The sequence below is a fragment of the Musca domestica genome, unplaced genomic scaffold (genome assembly GCF_030504385.1).
Source record: "Musca domestica strain aabys unplaced genomic scaffold, Musca_domestica.polishedcontigs.V.1.1 5, whole genome shotgun sequence".
NCBI lineage: Eukaryota > Metazoa > Arthropoda > Insecta > Diptera > Muscidae > Musca > Musca domestica.
In genome coordinates this window covers 24,997,744-25,023,242 of record NW_026712346.1, presented here as the reverse complement: position 1 = coordinate 25,023,242, position 25,499 = coordinate 24,997,744, and the positions used below count along the sequence as shown (strand labels likewise).

At 35.7% G+C, this 25,499-nt stretch overlaps 1 protein-coding gene across 1 annotated transcript in view; it reads left to right on the top strand.

Moving 5' to 3' along the window:
- The window catches only part of LOC101888412 (semaphorin-1A), a 620,253-nt gene that overhangs the window by 146,599 nt on the left and 448,155 nt on the right, over window positions 1-25,499 (top strand). The window lies entirely within an intron of this gene.

Here is a 25,499-nt window from a genome sequence, read left to right as displayed (position 1 = left end):
GAACAAAGAACGGAAAAGGAAGTAATTGTGACATTTTGCTTGCTACGTTGCATTCGCTCGTTCGTTCGTTCGCTCTCCGTTCGTCGCTCCTTCGTTTACAGTCGTTACAGTTATCGTCGCGTTAGCCTGCACAAAAGTGGCAAGCAAATGTGTTTTCTGCACCCATGGAAATTACGCATGATGTGAATTACCACCAAAGACAGTGATGGCAGATCGTGTTGTGCATTTATGAGTCAAGTGATGACATATTCGATGGATACATGTCATATTCGTTGATGCCGCATGCAAACGTACATTTGTATGTAGAACACTTTCATATTCGTTTCCTGCTCTAGTTCACCTGCATTTATTTGCTATTTTCCTTTTTCATGGGGGCAAACTGTCATGTCATGTCAATAAGTTCCAAGATGCTGTTGCAGTTATTATGATGGGCGGAAGGGAATAGCTTCATATCATTTGACTTAACATATAACAATTGAATGAAATTTATCATGATGAACTCAATTTAATAGCTTTCATTTTACCATGTCACTTTATATTTCACCATGTACATCACTCCCTGAGGTTACCACAAAGAATATGCTTTCTGAAAATGATAAGTAGAAGGAAATGTAGAATTGCCATATTTCTTAATGTTTGAGATGAAATTAAGGTTGGGGATCATGCAGCAAACAATATTTGTTATTATTTCCTAAAAAAACTCTTTATATCATGTTGATTCTTCGAAGAATTTAAGAAGAATTTCAGTTCAACACACTGAACATTTTGATTTGTCTCTTGCTAAAGTTGAAAACACGATCTCTAAGTAAAACAACTGTATTACGATTTTTTGTTTGTCGACCGAGAGCAGATAACTTGAACCGTTGGATTTTAGCTGAACACTCATGATCTTAATTTAATGTTAATAAGTACACGGTGGCGCAAAAGTAATGCTCCTATAAGGAAACTCTATAAATTTTACAATTGACCCCTAATGTCAGTTCTCTTTTGAAATTTTTGTAATGTTACGCTACGCTGCTCCAGAACGCGGAATATGGGCGATTATTTCTTTGACCAATAATCGGTTGGTGACTTTGGCACAATGTGAATTTCGTCGCAAACTTCCTAGCCGTGGTGAAACACTGCGGCGTTAATCCGCTCGTCTCGAAGAGATTGGCATAACAAAAGGTGCAGAGAATAATGCTGCTGTAGCCATTTCAAGCTTAGGGGGTACGTAATTTAGCAAAATTTACACTTCTGGGGCACTGAAAATGCGCGAGTAACCCACAAAGAGCCATTACGCCCGCTCAAAGTCACTGTATGGTGTACTATTTTCGCTAGAGGTGTCATCGGACCTTTTCCTTCCAAGACGTCGCGGGCCAAACGGTTACTGTGAATGGTGAGCGCTACAAGGTAATGATCTTTTTGCCGCAACTTGATGAGTTGGGTTGGAAAACATGTGGCTCCAACAGGATGGTGCAACGGCACACACTGCAGGTGCCTCAATCGATACGCTGAAGGATCCCTTTTGGCGATTTGCACTGGCCCGTAAAACCGCCTGATTTGACCGCAGCTGACTCCTTTTTCACAATTCTCAGACTCTTTTAGCCTTTAAAGACAATATCCGTCAAAAATGTGAGGACCTGTCGCCTAATCTCCCGTTTTGTCGATTTGCACTTGCCCGCAACTCAAAAAAGCCCCACTTCTTTTTGTGGGGCTTTTTGGAGTCGCGGGTTTATGTCAACATGCCTCAGACCATTTCAGCTCTTAAAAATAATATCCGTCAAGAATGTAAGGACCTATCGCCGGAAATTTTGGCCAAAGTAATGGAAGATGTCATAAAAAGGGCTCAAATGACAATAAATTGTGACGGGGGCCATTTATAGGACATCATATTCTCGACTTGATGTAAAAGAACTAAAAGACCAAATAAAAATAATCCACAAGAAGAATCAAAATTGTTCGTTTTTTTTTTTAATTACAGTCAAAAAACCTACTGGTAATGCAAAAGGAAGTTTGTTTACATTACCTTGTAATGAGATATTCGAATCCCAAAATTTTGCTGCGATAAAAAATTTCTATGACTGGAGGTATAAAGAAAGTGTATAGTTTCTAGCCCTTTTCCATTGGACATAATTTGCCAGAGTAATCATCTGAGCATCTAGAAACGAATCAGGTTTCTTGCAACATTCCTTAAACGGTGGCAATCCTATTGAAATAGCTTTTACTCTAACAATGATTGCTATGTGTTCTCCAGTTGTACGCATTGCGCATTTTATTGGTTTTATACTCTGAAGTAACCACTTAAGGTCTCAAAATGAGTATAGTATTTTGATGTGGTACACTAAAGGGTGGGGTGACGTGAGGGATGGGCAAGGCATGAAGTGGTTTGCATCGATGACGATAGATGATTGTATTTTTGCCGCTCTTTAGCATATTGTGGCTATTATGTATCAAGTGTACATGGTAAATTTTTATATGAATGTACATTTGTATATGCGGAGTATGGGGAGCAAACGGAATAATGTACGTTTTTGACATACAAACAAACATAAATTATACATCATACATAAATTGATGAACGTATAAACATATATGGAATGAATGTTTAAAAACGATAAAACCTCTCGAATATGGTTTTAGCAATATTTGCTGGCTGGTGACTATTGTTATATTTAATATTTTGCATAAATATTAGGGTGATATGAACAAATAATAACAGAAAATAATTATATAAAATACTTTTATGATCCCTAAATAACATTTTTACAAAAATCAAGGTTTTGCGTTCTTAATTTTTTAAAAACAACAGATCTTATAGCTGTTAAATATCCTACGGCGTTTATTGTAAAGTTCCTGAAGCCTAACTTTGCAAAATCAGATAATGTGACTTTCGGAGGACCTAAAAACTAGTTTTTAAATAATGGATTGTTTCTATAATTATGAAAAAAATATTTCTCAAAACACATAACGACTTTAACAGTCCCTGTATAACATTTTGTTGAATAGTCCTAATCTTTTTAATCTAGAGTAATTGTAGTTCCCCAAAAAAAAATTAAATTCATCTGCCAAAAAATCATAGTTTATAAAAAGTCATCGTTTAAACAGCACTTGAAACATAATTAATTAAAATAAATAAAATACAGTTCTTCCGAACTGTAATACGTACTTAAAATAAATGTACCCTTTTTAAACTTCACTCGAATCTAACGTATTAAAACGTATTTGTTTTAATGTGGGTTTTTATATAAATTTTGAAAGCTCACGCCAATTTCCGAAAATCTTTGATATGTCAGTGTTTTCGTAACCATTATTTTTGTTAGGTTTTTTATTTAATTTCATTATTAGTTGTGCAATTTTGGCGTAGTTCTGTATGAAATGACTAAATTCTGTTCGAAATGATAGGTCTTTTTCTCGTGTTCTTTTAAATTTGTCACAAAAACAGACTGTTAATCTAAAAAACAGTGCTTTGACAATAAATTTAAAACAATGCACAGATTTTCAGGATAATTGGAAAATATTCTTTTAAATACCTACAACTACAACTAATAATAATAAAAAGAGTTCTTTAGTCGCAAGAAATAATTACAAAACAAAAATTTAAAGTCATTGAAAACGGTAAAAAACCAGTAAAGAAAGATCAATAGTAGCTTAGGGCCCTACACCATTATGCATATTTAATAGAGCTACCCGTAACAAATAAACATTTACATTGAGAATTTATATTTATTTTAAATCCATCTCTGGATTTGTACCTCTCGTACCAAATAACATTGCCATAGAGTGTATGATATCACTTCGAGAAGGATTATATTAAAAAAATCGGATCCGAGTTCCACCAAATGGAATTCGGCAGAATGTGAAAAAAATCTGTAGGATTTGGTCTGATATTATATTTATGGTAAACAAGAACCACGAAAACAAATGAAAAGCGATCAAATTTGGGGTATTCAGAGGTATTTCTGAGTTGTATCTTTTATCTGCTAACAAATACCATTGTTGTGGGGTGCATATTACGAATGTGAGGGACTTAAACAATGAAACATATATTTGGGAGCTATATCTATATCTTAACCGATTTTCCGCAACTTTAAAGTATTTGCTCCCAGTCTGAAGTCGGCCATATGTGCTAACATCCACTTCATTTAGTCCGATATTAACCGTTTAGTGAACAAGAAACATGAAATCGCTTAAAGATATATATGGGAGCTATATCCAAATCTGAGCCAAATTTGACAACATTTGAGAGAGGTATTTCTGGGTTGTATCTGATATCTGGTACCAAATAACATTGTTGTGGAGTGTATATTACAAAAGTTTGGGACTTAAACACCAAATCGGATAAAACATATGTGTGGAAGCTATAGCTATATCTGGACATTTTTTCTCCAAATTGAAGTACTTGCTTTTAGGCTGAATTCGTTCGGATGTGCCTAAATCCTATTTGAAGGAATATTACACATATGGCGCACAATAAAATTAAAATCGGACGAAGGGAGCTATATCTAATTTTGGACCGATTCTCACTAATTTCCAAGAACAAACCTTGGGCCAAACAAATGATTTATGGAAAATGTTATCTCAATCGCACAATAAATGCAGGGTATAAACATTGAAAACAGTTCTTAAAAATTAGTTAAAAAATTAACAGATAAATTTCTTGAAAATTAGAGTCGCTTAAAATAATGTTCAATGGCCCATGAAAAAATAATTTAATTCAAACAAGTTTTGCCTTAGAACTCGAAACTTTTTTGGAGCTTTGGTCTACAAACCTAGTACTATCAAATCCACTTGGAATTTTCCACAATACAGACTGTATTGGACAATGAAATTAAAAAAAATATTTGCAGCAAATTGTAAGACTGTAGTAAACATGTACATTTTTGTGCAAATTTCATTTGTAATATTTTAGTTTCTGGTTAAAATTCCTTTCTTAAAACCATTAAACCTAGATAAATGACTTATTCTGAGTTTTATAGTGACATTTTGACTCTTTCTTCAACTGCAAATTGTAGCGAATATTTTTTTGGATATATAATGGGAATAGAGATTTGATAAAGAATATTTTTATCTTTATTGTCATACTTTTAAAATGAAGCTTTATAGAACAATTTCGCATAAAATCACGCGAAGCACGATTTTTATATGAAGTCTTGGCGTTTAGGTAAAATTCAGACCTTCCATCTATTCTAGGACCTATCGTTGAATTTTATGGCAAATACATTTTTATTATATATATTTATTATATATTAAAAAAAACCCGACGACAGCTTGAGGCCAAACGCCCTCATTATTATCAGTAATATTGCCGAACACACTCTTTATCCGAAAATTGGAAAAATGTGTAAAAAGGAGGAACTTGCCCACTCCATTTTCATAACCTGCTGTATTTTTCCGGCAATTAGTTTTTGCATTTCACAGTCTTATTATACGTTTTTTTTTAATGATCAAAGGAAATACATAAAAGTATTGTTTAGTATTATTTTATGTTTTTTATTTCACCCAATAGGTGTACACTTTTTCCAATTCGCTCCACCCTCGTAGTATAAAAATATTTATTTCCCATAAACTGAAATGACAATTTAATAATGATGATTAAATTACTACCATAATTATTATTCTCATTATCATCATCATTCAGTTCTTCATTCAAGCGTTCATTTAGTCTGTCATTCGTGCATTTATTTGTTCACTGCCGCTGCTGCTGCATTCGTTTATAATCTAATGTTGCTTGTGCAACATATGATAGTGACACATAGAGTATTAAGTGGCATTCGAGTTCAGAAATTCAATCATCTGTAGGGATTCTGCAGTTGCTATAGTGGCTGGTAGTGATGATGCTGCCGCTGCGAAAAGAGTGATTGCCACTTTTGCTGCTCCTGCTCTTAAAATTAAATGCAACTTTACATGACAATGACAAAAGCAGTCGAGTAGCTGCTGCACTACAACAACAGAATGACAGCATCATTAGCAGCTGCAACATTTTGCCTGTTGTACGTCATTATTTTCACATTTTTAAAATGTAAAAAAAAAAAATCGAAATATTTTTGGCAGCAGCTGGGTGTTCTGCGAACTCTAAATTTCGTGATAATTTCATTTAAATTTTCTGTCAATAAATGACAATATACAATTTCGCGAATGGCATATTTCGATTGAAGTTGCAATGGTTTTCCTTTGGCATATTTATGCGTGCATTCAGGAATATTTATTTGGAATTTTATTCAACCGTTTTTCAATTAAAATGGAACTATAAAAAATCGGTTTGAGCTGTTTTTCTTTTGGTTGTAATAAATATTCATAAAAATGATTGTAATTCCAATAATGAAGTCATGTGTTCTATCAATCACATATATTAGGGAAATTAAATTTAAATTTTAAACTATTTGCCCCACATGGCTTTAGAATATAGGCAAATATGTGGAAGTGGAAAAAAATTATTTTTTTTAAATAATACCGGTTAATTTGCAATATTTTACGTTTTCTCTGATATTTTGATCCCGAATTATTAGGATGAAGAACAGAGTTGCATCTTCATATCAGTGTTTAAAATTTCCAAATTCTCGTTCCAGCCTATGTATATGTAACATTTTGGATATTTGAGCTTTGTGGTGAATAACACAATCTCAGCTGAGGTTTTTAGTGATTTCAGGTAACTTGCATAGGACTGAAACAAATGTAGTTTCCGTGAATTTAATTCAAGAGGTGAAGTCAATATCAAGTTTTATACAGGTTGTTTTTATGAGTTTTTTTTTTTTATTTGAATCACTCTGTTGTCTGACAGCTGTTTTGACAGTTTAAAGTGACGTCTCTACTCAGTATTGTCATGAATAGGTTAACTCCAGAACAACACTCCCAAATCGTGGAAATTTATTTTCAAAACAGAGTTCAATTGAAAGGATTTGGTGCAGGGATTAAAGCCAACAATCATAATATGCGACAACATTTTAACGACAACATTATTTCGAGAAATGGATCGTTGAATTGTCCTCCGCGTTCGTGTGATTTGACGCCAATGAAACTTCATCGACATAGAATCTTACTCTGATATGGAAAATATGTATACCATCTGAATACAAATATAATATAATATTGGGGTTTTACAAATTGAATAGCAAAATTAATATACCCCCATAGTATGGAGGGCATAAAAGAGCTTTGAGTTTGGACAAAGCTAAATACCTCGGACGATGTTTTTCTATCAGTTAGACATAAGGATTTCAAAACCTTATCCTTATAAATTAGAAAACTTCGACCTTTTCCGTCCTAACATTGGGTTTTGCCATTACATTATAAAACGTAGCCATATCATTTGTGATCGAGGTGATTTACCTATTAGAATTCAAAATTATTAAATTAGAGTCACGTGGCTAAACAATTTGATATATTCCGAATAATTAACATGATTGACATTATCATTTAGAAATTACAGTCAACCTGGAGATCGAAACCACAAAAATACCGAAAATATACAGGGCAAAAAAAAAAAACAACTGCAACAAAGTCAAACACCAAAATTTTTAATTTTTTTTTTAAATTTTATTGAATGAAAGCAAGACATGTCGGCAATAGCATCAAATTTTAGATTAAGTTTAGATTTGTTAGAATTGGTCATCTTTGGCACGAATTATGGCCGTCACAGGCTGCCCAAATGTTGCTGGAAATGACACGAGGAACCTCATTTTGTAACCATTCTGGGTGGCGAGTGTTGAAAGCCAAGGCCAAAATGTTTGCGTGACCAAGGCTTTGATACACCCTCCAGAATATTTTCGCCATCATATACGGCATTTATTCTGATGCCACGGTCGATCAATACGAGCGGAGAATGACCATCGGTTGTTATGGCGGCCCACACCATCACCATGGCCGGCGCTTGAGTTCTGGTGGCCAACCGAAGGTGCAAATTTTTAGCTGACCTCTTTGGTAAGTAAACACGATCACTTTGTTTGTTTACAAACTGCTGGACAACAAATGTTTTCTCATCTGAGAAAACCAAATTCGGCAGTTCACCACTTTCTGCCAAGTGAAGCAATTCTTAAGCTCTTTTGAGTCTATTTTCTTTTTGATGCGGTGTAAGTTCTTGCACTTTTTGAATTTAAATGGCTTTACCCCGAGCTCATTTAAACTTGCCGAATGGAATATTGCGATATGTTCAGCTCACGAGCCATTTTTTCGGCCACTGCGACTCGTGTTTCGATCAAGTCGCTTCTTTATTTTTGGAACCATTTCTGTTGATGTTGATGTAGCTGTTTTCTTCCGTCCACCTCCTTGACGTCGGGCTACGCTGCCAGTATCACGGTAACGAGCGATGGTACGACACACAAAAGATTTATTCACATTTAAATGCTGGAGTGCTTTAACAAGTTTTCCAGCCAGATATAAAGAAATCACACTATCACGCTTGAATTCCATCACGAATAACTTTTTTTCTTGAGTATTCTCACCAAAATGCCTTTGTATGCTTGTATATAATAAACTGTCACTTGAATAATTTTAACAGCTGTCGGACGAGTAGCTTAGAAATGACGGCAGTCTGAAATTGGCTGCAGTTTTTTTATCTCACCCTGTATACTACTAATAAAGGTTTATATATTCTTAAAATTTAGTACTACCATTGTATAGAAGTTATAGGAAATGCCCTCAAAATATCACATTAAAGGCTCTTCGGTTAATTATACCTAAAATTTGTCGGTACGACTGCAACGTTAAAACTTGATTTAGTGAAGATGTCTTTTATGGTGCCCAAATATTCCTCTCATAAAAATACATTACTGTTGGCACAAATCCTCTGGTTGACTTTGTTTTTTTTATTAAATTTTTCATTTTTGGGATACTATATAGTTGCAGTCTTCCAATTGACTTAATTTTACGTTGATAGTCGAGTTTACCTATCATCCTCCGAAATATTATCATAAGTTTAAAAACATTAAATCCAGATATTTCTTATTGTATATTATAACGATCAGAAACAACTTTATTTTCAAAGGTCGAACAGACAATAGAAATCCTTAATTCATTTCACATCGAAAAACTTGCAATATATTATTTTCAAAATTAGCACGAAGTAATAAATAAAATATAACCAACATCTTATCAATATCGCCAGAAATTCATCATCCACAGAGCAAACGAAAATAAAAATAAATAAATAAAGATACCCCCAACGGCATGACATCTATACAAAGACCTAAGAATGTTTTTTTTTTTTATTCGTTTGTTTCATATATTTCTGTTTTTACTATCCTTTAACAGGACGTTGTCTTGGCTTTGATTTATTGGCATTAATAAATATTAAATAGCACACCAAAATACAAATAGCTCGTAGAATGCTAAACAAGTTCCTATTTTTGTACATTCACTCCGCCGAGCATGTTTGGTGTACATATAGCAGTTTTGTTATCTTAAACGAATCCTAAGCAAATATTCATTAACATTATTTCCGGTAAGAAGTTTTCCTCACGCACACTGCTTATTGCCGCCTCTCATATCTGGTTATACAACATTTGGCATTTGTTATTCTTAGCGATGCTGTTTCCGTTTTCCACGTTAATATTTCATATCCGTTGTTGGTGTTGGTGTTGTTGTTATCACAGATTTTTATACCACAATATTCCTGTTGTATTGTGGTTACCACAACAACAATTGTGTTCCTGTTGTTATTTGTGGGAAATTTCAACATAGTTTTCAGCATCCCTGGTCCTGTGTAGTAAATAAAGGAAATATGATTTTGAAATTTTGTTTTCGTAAAAATTTTAGTTTTTAAAATTTTCCTTTAATTTTCTGCATCAAATATTTTAAAAAGCAATAAATTTTTGGGGTCATATACATGAATTCTTTTATTAATCAAACCGAACAAATACTCGTCGTTTGGAGAACGAATCCAATGGTCTCTATACATTGCCAGACCTAAATATTGCGTAATATATCTCAACATATTGACGCCCTTTTGTATATGTGCATGGCTATATTTAAAAAATGTTGACATAAGAATACGAAATTAATTTCGGTTGATCATCGGAAACGAGTACTGTCAACTTCACGGGAAAATTCCACGACCTAAACTGCTTATTGGACAGTGAAGCTATGACGCAATTTGCAGCAAACTCGGCACAAGTGCTGGAGTTCCTGAAAATAAAAAAAAAGGTTTTTTGTTGTTGATGATATTTGATCTGGAATATTTCTTTTTTTCACACTTTCCACAAAAAATGAAGTTCGAATGTAATTACGTTCTAGGACCTTTTGTAGAACCTTATGACAAGCTAGCAAGTGTTCGCTACTTCGTCTCCGAAAATTCCACCTTAAAATTGTAGATTCGTTCCAACAATTTTTGTAAGGTTTTTTGGTACTCAAAATGCTCAATTTGCTCAGTTTACCTTTTACACAAAAAAGTTTCAAATATTTCATTTGGAAGTTTACATTTATTTTATTTGTCCAAAACTATTTAATCTTTTATATGTGTAGAGCCCAGTAACCAAAAGTGACCTCAATATAAAATTTCAGAACTCAGAATTTCAGCTCTATCTATCCTTATACCAAACTCAGTAACATTGACTTGCTACGATCCCTTAAAGAAGTTTCTAGTCATATTTTGAACCAAAAAGACTCTTTGGTGACTCGCTTGAAGATCAAAATTGCTTACCAAAATCATCCTTGTATTTTTTCGGCGCATGGTACGTAAAATGTAAGGAAGTCTTAATAAAATTTAAACAAAAATTTTGAAAAGAATGGAGCTTGGTTTGTTTAACTTTCAAAACGCCGATACACGTGTCTTCTATTTTAGGCTCTACTTTAAAAATCTACACGAATGTTCCTGTAATTATCGAAAAAGTATATCAAACGTTCAATAAAAAAGATTAACGTGTTTGTTTTCTCTTTCGAGACGAGCTTAATGATCTGAAATTTGCAGTGAAAAGGAAAGCCAGATAGACACTATCACACACTCACCACTATGCGACGCGTTTCGCCGTTGGTTAAGCGGCTCATCAGGCATATTTGGTGTGGATGATGGCTTACAAGGGCCGTTCTCTGGAAAGTAGTATATATTTCGAACTTATTGCAAATTAGCATATGCGAATTATACACTAGAAACTCTCCAGGTTCGACTCAAGTTCTATTGGCAGATCTTTTTCACAGCAAAGTTTTTGTTTTTGTAGTGATGGATTTTTTGTCCACAACAACTACATTGCTTCCAATGCATACACTTGTTTTAGTGCTGCTTTAGGAAGACGGGTTAATGGCTCTGAACGTAGAGACGGCAACTTCTAGTTGGCTGCACACCGAGGTCCGCGGTTCAAATCCCACAGCCAGGCTCGGCTGAATTTTTGAGTTTTGCCTTGTTAAGGCGAAGATCATATGTTTTATGATTTATGTGTTTGTTTTCTCTTTCGAGACGAGCTTAATGATCTGAAATTTGCAGTGAAAAGGAAAGCCAGATAGACACTATCACACACTCACCACTATGCGACGCGTTTCGCCGTTGGTTAAGCGGCTCATCAGGCATATTTGGTGTGGATGATGGCTTACAAGGGCCGTTCTCTGGAAAGTAGTATATATTTCGAACTTATTGCAAATTAGCATATGCGAATTATACACTAGAAACTCTCCAGGTTCGACTCAAGTTCTATTGGCAGATCTTTTTCACAGCAAAGTTTTTGTTAACATTTATTTTTATTATTTTATTAACATATCTAATGTTTGACAACAAAAATTGTCCCACTCTTAAAACCATTTGTTTTTGATCATCCTTTCACAACCTTTTATTTCCTATCCAATCATAAATATATTTTTTTTTTGATTTTATCTTAAATTTTCCTAAACACGTTTAAGTTGGCTTAAAATGTGTTCAATAGACTAAAAAATCCTCCCCATCCCATCTATCATCGGCCTTATCACGTGTAGAGTGGCAACATTGCCGCAAAATAATGCAGACGACAACAGCGAGAGCAGTTTAATCTTTTGCTGACGACAATAACAGCCGCACAACCACCACGTAATAACACCAAATGATAAATGCAAACCGATAAATCTTTGTGGAAACGTAGACAGACAGACGGACAAACCGACAGACAAATATATGTACATGTACAAACCCACATACACACACCAGATATAAACGCCACTAGATGGAAAACTTGGCATTGAAGGAAGACATACATATGTAAGAGAAGTGTAAGGAGCTTGAAGTTGGCGTTGTTGGTGCTGCTGCCTTCAAGATTTTTACGCTAAACATTTAATTTCTGTTCAGAGGATTGGGAGAAGAGTGTCGTTGTCCCTGTCCCTCTCTCTCTCTCTCTCTCTCTCTCTCTCTCTCTCTCTGTTTATGGCAAGCAACCTTGCACATCGGTTTAGACGGGTATTTGAGCCATTACCAACACTTGTGTAGATATCGATTAAGCATGTTTTGCCACAACAGGAATACAATTTTCTGCCTCCAACACTGGTGTTGTTACGTTAAAGTTGTTTTGGCATCACGTTGTTTTTGTTTTGTTGTTTTATTCTTCCTCTTTTTCACAGATCTCCATATTTCTTATTTGTCTCCTGTTCCTGCTGATTTTGAGTTGTTTTTCTTAATGTCTATCTCTGCACGTGGGCTTATACGACTTCTTTTCGAATCATCATCATCATCATCGTCATCAACCGACTTTGAAGCTGAACCACTTAAAGATAGCGAAAAGCTTACAAGGTCTCGGATGGAAGTAAGGGGGGGAGGGGTGAGAAGGGAGATGGGGTTGCAAAATCTCATAACGACAACTATATGTCAGGAGAAATCAGTTGCAATGTTTCCTGAAACTGACAAACCAGCGAAGACAGCAAATCTATTGAAAGAACTGTACAAATGAAGTAAGATTTTTGTTGCCTCCTTTTGCCTTACACAACAACTTCGCAGCGACAATTCAACGAGAAAAAACTCTCTCAGATTAGTTGTTGGTTGTTAGGGTGGGAAACACTTTTCTATTTGTTTGCATTTTCTCTTTTTTTTGCCCCAGCATTTGCGGTTTCACCGACAAATATGTAAGGCTTAGACCGTAAAGATGATAGAATGGAAAAACAACTCAAATGTAATTCTATCCCTAGACTTGGGGGTTTCCCTCTTCTTCAATTACTGTCCTTTCGTTATGGCTGATTTGTTGATAGATTAACTGTTTTTGGTATTGGAAAAATATACTTGAATGCTGTAGATGAATGACTATTGAAGTCAAATGGATTGAATTAAAGGCGATCGAACGTTTTTTTTTCTTAGCCAAATAAATGTTAAAAATCGAATCGGGTAATTTGCTTCAATTGAGAGGGGCTCCGTGTGTTACTGTCATTCTATGTGTCACCTAGTTGCATGGAATTATGTACATATCGCTCATATACGCAAAGAGTGTTACATCTTTAGTTTCAAATTAAGTTTCGTGAAAAAAGTATTTCAAGTTATAAACTGAAATTAGAATTTCCGTGTCAAAAGGATTAATACACAAAAAATTTAGCAACTACATTGACTATTATTTTGGAAGAGGTCACAAAATATCAGTGCTAAATTTCTCCACAAGATCAAGTTAAATTTGGATTCGTAGATATCGTATAGCCCCCATATAACGGAATTTAAGAAAAATCATCAAAATACCGAATGTCGGGGGGATTCTTTCGGGGAGTTCTTTCTAAGTACTTTACCCCTTGAAAGAGAATTGTGTATATAGATCAACGATATCGTATATCCCCCATATAACGGCACCTACCGATATTCGGTTCTTTTGATTATATTAGCCACATTTTTCAATGGAATTGTCTGAAAATCCACACAAGGAGTTCCTTGTGAGTACTTTATCCCCTGGAAGAGATTTATCTGTATCGGTCTACGATATCGTATCGGCCCCATATAACGATACCCACCGATATTCGGTATTTTGATGATTTCAGCCAAAATTTTCAATGGAATTGTCTTAAAAAGAAATTCCTTGTGAGTACATTACCCGCTGGTAGAGAATTGTCTATATAGGTCTACGATATCCTATATCCCCTATATAACGGTACCTCCCGATATTTGTTATTTTGATGAATTTTGCAACGTTTTTCACCGGAATTGTTTCATATTTCGTATATAAAGTTCGGAACAGTTACTACAGCCTATGACACAAATTATTTATGCAGGACCATGTCTTCGTATAGCGGTTTTCATTTGAGCGGTATTTTCCGACGGATTTTTTTTTTTTTATATTTTTCAAGTTTCTTCCAAATGGTAGACGGTATAAAAAGTTCGGCCCGGCCGAACATAGCTGATTTTTTACTTGTTTTAGTTGTCCCACTATTAAAGTATATTTTTAGCGCCTTTAGCTATTGCCATTTTTTGGTACCAGGTCTTGTTTCACTATCAAATGTGTTCAGTTTGCAACGCTTTCAAATCATTGAATATTATTATCAAAATGTGTGCTTCGTGGAGAAAAGTTATCGTGGGTTTATTTATTTTTATGTTCAGCTCATCTTTAGCTTAACGGATACGTAAATTAGCCAAATCGTAAATTTGGAATGGATATCAATATTAATTATGAGCAAATATCTCGGTATCTTTGTGGATACCAAGCTGAACATATCGCAATATTCCATTCGGCAAATATTGAAAAAAGAGCTCAGGGTAAACCCATTGAAATTCCAAAAAGTGCAAGAACTTACACGACACCAGCAAGAAAATAGACTCAAAAGAGCTAAAGAGTTGCTTCGCTTGGCCGAAAGTGGTGAACTGCCAAATTGGGTTTCTCCGATGAGAAAACATTCGTTGTCCAGCAGTTTGTAAACAAACACAATGATCTTGTTTACTTGCCAAAAAGTTCAGCTAAAAATGTGCACCTTCGGTTGGCCACCAGAACTCAAGCGCCGGCCATGGTGATGGTGTGGGCCGCCATAACAACTGATAATAACTGATAATCGACCGTGGAATCAGAATAAATGCCGAATATTATCTCGAAAATATTATGGAGGGTGTATTAAAACCTTGGGCACGCAAACATTTTGGCCGCAGACCTTGGACACTCCCATAGGACTCAGCACCCTTGCATTCAGCACGCGCCACCGAAGAAAGGTTACAAAATGAGGTTCCTCGCTTCATTTCCAGCGCACAATGGCCACCAAAATCTCCGGATACCAATCCGTTGGACTATTGTGTCTGGAGTATTTTGGAAAGTAAGGTTAGCACTAAAAAATACCAGAGTGTCGATCATCTCAAGCAAGCGCTTCGCCGGGAATGGGCCAAAATACCGCTGAGCAACATTCGAGCAGCGTGCCAAAGCTGACCAATTCGAAGAAATCTAAACTTATTGTAAAATTTGATGCTATTTCCGACATTTTTTGCTTCCATTCAATAAAATTAAAAAAATGTAAAAATTATGGCGTTTGACTTTGTTGACTCTTGTTTATCTCGCCCGGTATACGTTCCATATCTAAGGATTACTACGTTTATTTATCTGTTCGTGGACTTAAACATATAAAGATAAAGATTTCAACCCCTTCATCTTAAGGAAACGTTTTCGGTGATGTTAGATCTTGTGTAGGTCTCGAATGACATTTTAATTTAGGTCCGACTTCAGGATCAAACACCCAGATATACCAGCTGAAAAATGTTGCCAAAATCTTCACAATACCTGCTATATGAATTTCACACTAAACAATTATTTGTAATAAATTTAATGTCGATTTAACTGAAAATAGGAGATGACAATTTTCTACTAGTATTTTGGAAAACAAGGCGTGATATGGTCTTCATACTTGTCCAAAGCGAACCCAAATTCAACCTTTCCATAAATAAGTTTTACATGACTTATCAGACTAATATTTTTAGTTTAGTTTCCTGATTTAAATTATATTCCTCTTTGACTTTTATACCCTCTAAAAAGGCGTGAAAATTAACAAAAATATTTGTTCGAAAATTAATGTCAATTTCTTACCAGCGGTAAGCCCATACTTAATTAAGAACTAGAAATTTTACATTTGACAATAAAGGGATTGTAATTGTACCATGGTATTTATATTTAAATTGAAATTTGCATATGGTTATGTAAAAAACCTTGCTGAAAAAATATTCATTAATTGTTCCTGCATTGAATTAAGTCCAAATCGGATTTGATCAAGAACAATGAGAAAAAAAAATGTTATAATCCACAACTTACCTTTTTATATCCTTGAATTATTATTTTTTAATTTGTACACCAATAACAATTATTGTGCCGGTTGACTTCCTGTCATTTCCTTAAACATCGTTTTGAAAAAGAAGCACTAATGCTATCCAAATCCAATTTTTTTGCCAAACTAATTGAGGCTATAATGTCGTTTTTACAGCCATCAGTTGGACCAAACGTTAGTTACTTTTAGTCTCCTTGTTATTGTGCCTAGCTGATGATGGATACACCCATAATTGCGGCCTGTGGCGGGCTTGTCACTTCTCATTATGCTACGGTCCTCAACTTGATATCAATGGATGAAATTAAAAATTCTTTACAATTTTAAAACATTGCCGAAACATGGAAATCCAAATGAGAATTGATGATGATGATGATAATAATAAGTTCTCAGTACGTGTGCCCGCGTGTGTGTGTGGGAGCGATATAATACTTATACGTTCATTTAAACGAACCAAAATCATTAGCGATGCAACTCAACTGACATATCCGTACCGGACACCACACATACCGAAGAATACGTAGCCGGAGGAAGGGTAGAACGACGACTGCAATATTTAGCTTTAATAATGTAGCAAATTTTAAGTGGCATCCAGCTATGCGCCACTGTCTCGCGCACAGGTCAAATGTATATTTCGCAATGCATGCAGTATAAGTATTTCTCCGTGTGTCCGGTGCACAGAATTCGTACGCATTCGTCTATCTTCAGGCTGTGTCAGCAATCGTTGTCTGTCTGACTGTCTGCCTGGTTCACTCACAACCTTCCGTTTGCGCGTTGTCCATCAGCAATAGCTGGCATCAACATTGATTGCTTGCAAGTTGCCACTTGCATATAAAACAATAATAAACGTTAATCGGAAAGTTGTTGTGTGCCACACGGAACGATGGATGGGAGTGTGGAGGGAGGGAGGGGAGAGAAATTGCCACTGTAATCTAAAGTCATCGGAAACAGTGTACAATGTGTAGTGGCTAGTTGGTTGGTGGCTTGTTGCAAGAAATGCTGCAATTGATTGCAAATGAGGGTAAATTTCATGCACAATATGCTTTTTCGGTGATCGCCTTCGCAGCTGTTTTTAAAACAAGAGAAGGGAAGTGGGCGAGAGAGATAGAGAGGGGAGTGTGGCCAAAGGTGGTGGCACAAAACTTTTTCCGTAAAGTAAAAAAAACTTCAACATGGCAAACTTAGTTGGGAGTGCTAATGACAGCCATCAAACGCTTTGCAGACCCCAGCAGACATTTGACCGGGAGATAGATGGACATTAACGGGCCAAAAGTACCACAAGGGAAATTATTTAAACTCACAGCAAATGTTCTACTTGGCCAATGTAGAAGTAAGGCAAAATAATGCGACAACTTGTTTGTTTCTTATTCCCCGGTTAAAGTTGTCCAACCCCTGAGCTTAAGGCGAAACGGAAAATGCCAGACAAAGAAGTCCACAATGATAGCCCTACTTATGTGATTACCAGTTGTGGGCATAATGGGGTAGGGTGGCACGTTATTCGTTTTGAGGAAAGTCGTAGCTGCAGCAGTTATTGTCTTTGTGTCTGCTACTGCTAACGCTGCCATTATGCCATATGACACTGAATTTCCCCGAGGTATAATGCTGTGTCTATGATGTACCCTTCATGGTGGAGGACCACGTCTGTCTGTTCTTACAAATAACTTCATATAAATACTAGATGTAATGTTGTGCTTTTGTTTTGCCAAGCTGCAACTGGGATGTCACATGACCGTTGTGTCGCTTCGTTTCACGCTTCAAAGCTGCACTCATCTCTAATGGTTTTAATTGAAATGGCGTTAAACAAGTAATGGTATTGAAAACTGCCAGCGTGGTTCGAAGACACATGCTGCACCTCCCCTCCACTCCAGGTTATGCCGTCTTATGATTTACTCCCAACTCGACACTTTCTTCGTTTGTGGTTGTGGCGCCTTGAATTTGAACCTTAACAAAGTAAATAATTGCGGCTCTTTTCACTTTAAGTAGCTTTTTAAAGTTTTGTCATGTTTTTCGTTTGCTCAATTTCATTTCATTCCCGTTCTTGTTTTCGTTTGTCTTTCTTTTGTTCTTTCCCTCTAAATTGCTCTGAAGAAAAGTTTTCTTCTGCTTTTTTCATTTTTTTCTTGTTTTCGAACCCTCTGTTATTAATGTCCGTTTGTCTTCGTATACCATATGCTGTGAATGTTGGACGCAAAAAGGGGCATCCATAAGAAAACGAGACTTCCAAGAATATATCCACAAACTTTTGATGGCGTTGTTTTAGGTTTTCTCCCTCTACCTATCTATCTCCATCACCCTCTGACTGGGATAATAGTGTGATTAGCTCTAAATGAAGTCTATTATGGCTTTTAATTGGGTTTATGACATGCTTAGCAAACCTAATGGAAAAGGAAAAACTTAAATAACTTTATTACTCCAACTCAAGCTTGAGACCATCAACAATAGTGGAAAATATGCTAGGAACTTTTTGAAATTACTGTAATTTTTTTTTCAATTCTAACATATTTTTGAACTTTTTACTGAAGTTGGAGGAATTGATGTTGAAAATGAAAGAATTTTTGATATTTTTTTTCGTCTGATTCACATTTAATTAGTTTTTGCGTGCAGTGCTATTATTCGGATTATTTGAATGTGGGTTCACAGTTATAACCTCGTCATTCAATGATTTAGGGAGGAGCAACAGATGTTCTCGAGAAAATTTTATGAAAACGGAAATTTTATAATTTTTTAAGCATGATACTTGTTTTTTGTTTATAGAAAAGGATATTAGTTTCCTTAATGTCAAACAGTGGAAAGCGAAGGTCGGCCGAATTTTGTTCGGCAAAGTTTGCTTGCTTTTTTTATTAACAAAACGATCTTATAAATGACTTTCTAGTTGCTTTAAATAGTGAAACGCTTTGAAATCAGTCTGCACAAATAGTTTAAAATTATTGAGGTATTTTATATCATTAAAATAATCTTCTAAGAAGAAGTTGAAAGAGTACCCACTACCGCTTTTTGCAAATTCAGCAGATACCTTTTTTCTTGTTACCATGCATCACAGTTGAGTTCTCTACACAATAACACAAAAATAACCCAGCTCCACTCTAGGTATTCTTTCAAATAGATAACAATATTCCATTATATAGAGGCAAATTCACTGTGTATCAGAAATGTCAATCTACACCCAACTCGAATGAAGGATATTTGGTTCAAAAATGTGGACAACAAATTTATGTTTTTGTGTTTTCGGGTTTCGATACTAGGTATCTTTGGGTCAAATCCGGTTCAGGACATATGGAGTCGATCTAGGGGTGTTAATCTGCCTGGTACGCACAATAACTCCCGATGCACGATATCTGGTACCTCTTCCGAAAAAGGTCACAATTTTCAAAGAAAATAATTTATCTCATAAAATGAGAAAGGACCATTCGTTGTTGTAAAAACTTTGCAAATTCCAATATTTTTGTCAGTGCTAGGTCAGGTGCGAAAATGGAAAATATCGGCTCGCCCAATCAAGTACCTCCCTCACAAAGGTACAAAATTTGGAATAATTATAAGTCTTAATAAAAGTGAAATAAGAGTCCGATTGTCTTCAAATTTCTTACATCCCATTTTTATACCCTACACCACAAGGTGGTCAGGGTATTATGTATTTGTGCATTTGTTTGTAACAGGCAAAAGGAAACGAGATAGACCCATAGTTCCTTTTGATGATCTGCATAGAATCACTTTCTGAGTTGATTTATGCATGTCAGTCCGTCTGTCCGTCCGTCCGTCCACGTATTCTTGTGAACAAAATGCAGGTCGCATTTATTATCCGATTGAGATGAAATTTTGCAAACAACATTTGTTTGGCCCAAGGACGAACCCTATTGAAATTGGAGATAATCGGTAAAAATTTAGACATAGCTCCCATATATATCTTCGTCCGATTTGCCTCTTATTGTGCACCAAACGTGTAATATCAGCCCGAATAGTATGGAATTTTGCACCTACAAATTAGGCCTGAAAATAAGTATGCCAAATTTTATCGAAATCGGTTCAGATATAGCTATAGCTCCCATATATATTGTTCATCCGATTTGTTATTTTTGTCCTACGCAGCCGTAATATGCACTCTGTAACAACAATATTTGGGGAAATATATTAAATGCAGCTCAGAAATACCTTAGCTAAATTTTATCGAGAGTGGTTCAGATTTGGATATAGCTCCCATATATAACTTCGTCCGATTTACCATTTATTGTGCACCAAACGTCTAATATTTGTCCAAATGGGATGAAATTTGGCACATACGACCGAATTTAGTCTAGAAGGTAGTATGCCAAATTTGGTGAAGATCGGTTCAGATATAGCTATAGCTTCCATATATATTATACATCCGATTTGTTATATTTGTCACCCACAACCGAAATATGCACTCCGTAACAACGATATTCAGGGAAATATATCAAATACAGCTCAGAAATATCTCTGCCAAATTTTATCGAGATCGGTTCAGATTTGGATATAGTTCCCATATATATTTTTATCCGATTTCAAATTAATTTTGCCCCAAATGGGCAATACAAGTCCGAATTTAAAAGATACAAATGCTTCGGCATATTAAGTCCTTTGAATTTTAAATTATAATTATAATCATAGCGTGTATGATTGAATTCTCCCATAAAAACTTTTAATTATTAAGTGGAGCTCAACTAAATTAGCAAAGTGGTGTAGGGTATCAAAAAATCGGACCCGCCCGACTTTAGGACTTTCTTTACTGGTTTTTATTAACGCAAGATCTAGTGTGAAGATGGGATATGTCGGTTCACTTCTTCTGGTACGTCCCCGACAACGGATCAATATTTTGAATAGCCATGAAGCATATAAAACGCGAAATGAGCATTCAGCTCCTTTCAAACTAGGCACATCTCAATTTTTCCATCAACACAAGATCTGTTGTGAAGGTGTAGATGTCGGCTCAGCTTTTATGGTACATTCCCTTATAAAGGGTTAAAATTTTGGATAACCAAATCGATTATAAAATGCTTATTTCCCATTTATTCTAAGGTGCACACATTCCAATTTTTCCACTAACACAAGATCTGGTATGAAGATGGAATATATCGGTTCACTCCCTCTGGTACTTTCCCCACAAAGGGTCAACATTTTTGAATAATAACAAGTCAGTCAGCTATTACATTTAAACTTGGTTTATGTAATTATTTATCTCAACCAGACACCAGATGTGAATATGGCATTTATTGGCCCATCCTTCTGATACCTCCCTCACAAGGTGTCAGTATTTTGAATAATTATAACCCTCACAAAGGATCAAAAGCTTGAATAATTGACTGAGGGCATATATCGTCAGCAAAACCGATTGATACTTTTTAACTTGTTTGTATATCATTTTTGTTTGAGATTATGGTAAATGATCAATGTCCATCCTTTACTATCATGGTAAACAAAAAAACCAGCATCCTAACGACACCAGCTCAGTTCAAGTTCGATTTCAAAGTAATGAATTAGAACTATTTTTGAGATAAAATCCTATATCTTTTTCCGCTATACTTTATCATGAAATATTAACAATAATTTATATCTCCTCATAAAATGGTCTATGTTTAATTAATAAACGCCTCCCCTCTTTTCTTTTTAGGTAAGTCGAAGTTAAACACAAACTATAATTTCGATTGGTTTTAGCCTTTGGACGATTTCTACCCCTTGAATGGCAAGTATAGTTTTATCAATTTTTTATTTGTTTCCTAAACCAAAGGCATGTTTGAAATAATTCAAACGCTTTAAGAAAACAAAATCCTACCATGATTTCTTTCGATTTCTGAATTTAAAAGATTGTAATTTTACTTTGTGTTAATATAAGCATTCTTAGTCTTATCGGTTCAAAGCTGTTTATTCTAATTTGTCTGTAAATATAAGCAATTTTCTGCTTGAACACTTTATGCCTTCCAATGCAATTTCCTTTACATCTCCGTTGACACACCGTGGAGAGGGTTGTTCTGTGCTGCTGCTGCTGCTGTTGTTGTGTTCCTTTTTTATTGTCAATTTAGCTCGAGAATCTTGACTTGGCTTGCCTTGTGTTGCAGCACAATGAGAAAAAAGAATGAAGAAAAATACATTCTGCATGCCACAATCTAAATACGAAATGAGTTTTATAGGGCCGAATGACCGGATGTTTGTAAAAGATAGACCAATGTAAGTGGAAAACAACAAGCTTAGCTCTAAATTGTCTCTATGCAACCAAGCAACATCAAACCTGTCCATTTAATTTTTGTGGCAAATGATATTTGTCCCCATGTGATAATCTTATTAAGTCCTAAGCAGAAGCATATGTAAGTTGAAGGAAAACACACCCGCACACACACAAACACACAGACAGAGGCACTCTCCATCTTCACATTGTGACAAACAACTTGTTTCCAACACTTTAATTTTGAGGCCAACATTTTGCTGATAGCCGAAACCCTTAAGCCATGATTGCACTACTACAGAACTGAGACGAGAATACCAAACAAACAACATATATGGAATAGAAGAGAACCGAGTAAACCTTGAGGAAAATTATGGTATTACAGAAGAAAAGAATGCCGGGAGCTGGCGTATACATGCTGGAGTATACATGACAAAATTTACTTTTGTTTTGCAACAAACAAACAAGCAAATATAAAAGGCTGGCTGCTCCATAGAGATGATGCATTACACACACACGCACGCACGCACACATTGAGTCCTCTAATTGCTGCTCGCATCGGGTTACAATAGGGTGTTGGGCCTACATAAGCCACAAACCTACGTACATACATGCTACACAAACAACCAACGGACGAACTACGAGTTCTCGACCAGACGTGGTCGCTGTACGCATCTGCATGAAATGTCCTTTTTGGTTGCATCTAAACATAAATACATTATTATGGGACGCACAAAGCATATGACAGGGTGGGTCCATAGGGAGCTAGCCAACTAGCTACCTATATACCATCCGACCTTCCTACCGATGCACTCTATCCCACATACAAACAATCACATCACTCCGGCCGACATTGCGAACGCTGCAACTTGACACATGCATGCATCCTCCAGAAAGGCAAACATTAAGTCCAACAATGAAGCATGTACGCAAAATGCAGTATTTCAGATGAATGACAGGTCGCTAGCTGGACACAGGAACGGCAGCAGCAACAACACCAACAACAACGACGACAACAAACATAGCTATGGCACAGATAGAGCAATGGCAGTAACTGTAGCGACCACAACATCTGCCATGGCAATCTTTAATGTAGCCAAACTCTAGTCAACCAACAAAACAGGCGGCTAACAATTGTTTAATGCTTCCATTGCCAAATGGCAAAGCTTTGAACTTTATGCCTGAGATGGCTGCAGCAATTTAGATTTGTTGCTGTTGTGCGAGCAAATGCTTGATGCTGTTGTCCCTAGCCAACGTAAACCAACAACGCATGAGGTGGACACATTAATGGCGAAAGTAGGTAAGAATTTTAAATTACCATTTCGGTCTGTTTCCAAAATGTTAGTTTGATGGAGTATTATTGTGTGCATACTTAGAATATAAACACTGGAGAAGGAGGAGGATGAATATTGCAGGGTCTAGATTCAATCGATTCTGGATATGTGTAATTGAAGTTAAGTGAAAGAAGTAAAATGGCATAAAGTTTGGCCGGTTTGATCGATTTCAATACACTACACCAAGAAGAAAAGCGAACCCTTGAAAATGACCATACCAAGAGTCTACATTCGGGATGATGAGGTAAATCTACCGAAAAATGCAGTACTGTTAATTGGGGCTTAGATTTTTCGATTTTATTTCCCGACTCGCCTATAAAATTTCAAGATTGCGATAGAAGGCAAAATTTTTGCTTATATATAGGCATATGGATTCCTGTATTTTTGTGGCTCCCATATAACGTTACCATATAGATATGAATTTATCTGAGTTTCGGTACCTAACCCTCATGCAAAATATAGCCAATATGCCGCATTCGCCTCATATGATCTACCGTCCAATACTCGGTATTTGTCAACATTTGTCGTCCGGTATTTTCTTAAAAATTCTACTCCAAAATGCTTGTTATGTGGCTTTTCTGGTACTTGCAGATACGTTACTATAATCGCAGGACCACATATCAGTATATATATCCTTTATAAGCGAAAAATCTAAGTCGATTTAGCCATGCCCGTCCGTTGTAATCAAGTGATAGGAAGCTTAAATTTTGTACAGAATTGTTTATTGTCTACAGTCCGATCAAGGTCAAAGATGAGCTATATCGGTTAACTTTTTCGTACAGCGTTTTATTGATTTTAGCTTCAGTTTTTATTAGATTAGCTTAAAATTCGGTATTTAGAGTTCATAGTATGTTCTCCCTCCTGTGGCAGAACTTTGTCTATATAGATCCGATTTTTCGTATAGCCCCCATAAAATTGTACCTCCCGATATTCGAAATGTTCACGATTTTAGCCCCATTTTCTAAAGAAACATTTTTAAATTCTGTATTTTGTTTCCATTTCATGACGATTTTATCCACATTTTCTGACGGAATTACTTAAAATTCAGTTTTTGAATTCTGTAATATGTTCTTCTGCTTATATCGAATAATTTATATTTAAGTCGTCTATTTTCTATAACCCATACCATCCTGGTATTGGGTATTTTGATGATTGTAGCCAACCTATTTAAAGAATTGTTTGCAATTTGGAATGGACGTTCCTAATAACAGAAGTGACGGATATCCTTGAACACTAGAGATTCAACTTTTACTGATATATTTTTACATGAGGTTTTTCCAAATTGTGGACGGCGAACTTTTTTTTTTACTTGTTTCTTATGCATTGTAGAGTAGTGTATTTTTTATTTTTTTTTGCGAGTCTAACATTCTGCCGAGCAAATTACTTAAAGAGTGTAAATTTTATAATAAGTTCACTCTCTACTCTTGTGTGTTATGTGAGAGCACTCGCGAGTTAAAAAAAGAGTTGAAGTAAAAATACTCGAATAGAGTAAGAGTCGTCGAAACAATTTGTTTGCTGATTTGTGTGTAAGCAATGTGTAAGCAGTGGGCCGATGAATATTGAGTACAGAAATAACGAAAGGAACAACATTGTCACATGTTTTTATACCCTCCACCTTGGAAAGGAGGATATATTAACTTTGAAAAACGAAACGAGTGCAATCTGCTCGATTTCGATCGGATTCTACTACATGTATTTTCGATCGATTTCGATAGGATTCTACTACATGTATTTTTTGATCCCGCCGTAATTTTATGATCTAAGTTGCGTTCAAACGACTTTCATTCTAAGGTCGCATAAATCGGCTTTTCAATAATTCAGATTTCACCCACAATTTCTTACCGGATTGGAATATATTGGTTTTT